This window comes from Tupaia chinensis, unplaced genomic scaffold, assembly GCF_000334495.1.
Source record: "Tupaia chinensis unplaced genomic scaffold, TupChi_1.0 Scaffold000165_2, whole genome shotgun sequence".
In the NCBI taxonomy this organism is placed as follows: Eukaryota; Metazoa; Chordata; class Mammalia; order Scandentia; family Tupaiidae; genus Tupaia; species Tupaia belangeri.
In genome coordinates this window covers 3,734,016-3,734,668 of record NW_006159640.1, presented here as the reverse complement: position 1 = coordinate 3,734,668, position 653 = coordinate 3,734,016, and positions in this window count along the sequence as shown.

The window sequence follows — 653 nt, the reverse complement described above, 5'->3', positions numbered from 1 at the left end:
TAGCCAGAGAATAGGGGTGTGGGTGCAAGAACAGATAATGTGTTCACTTTCGTAACCGTTGAATGAGAAGCAAAGCCGTTGAAGATGGGAACCTGGGGAGCATCGATATTTAAGGAGAGGCCAGAAGAGCCCGTGGAGGACACTGGCGAGCCAGACCTCACAGTCAGTGCGCTCGGCCTCCGGGGGTGGAGGAGCAGCACCTGCTATCAGTGAAAGCACCCGTCTGTTACACAAACCCCCGCACCCAACTCCCCGACAGGCACACAGCCTACTCCCGTCCGCTGCAGGCTGCTTCTCAGTGTTCGGCTTCTCGTAGACCGCGCGTCTTTTCCTTCCGCCCTCTCCCAAAGGAACAAGGGAAAGGTCTAGCAATTCTCAACGCGGTCACCGAGGCGACCCCGGACCACGTGGACCACCAGGGAGGAGGAGGAGGAGGAAAGGGAGCACAAATGCTTTTCAAGAAGAGTCCGCAGCGACCTCTAATCATTCAGGTTGCACCTCCCAATATCCTGCCACGCCGCTCTCCTGCCGCGGGTCTCTGGCTCCTGGCCGCGAAGTAGGACGGGAGTTGTAGTCCTCAGGCCCGCCCCGGGTGGCACGACTGAAGAACTCGGTTTCCCAGCTGGCTCTCCCGGCGCGTGCGCAGATGGCTA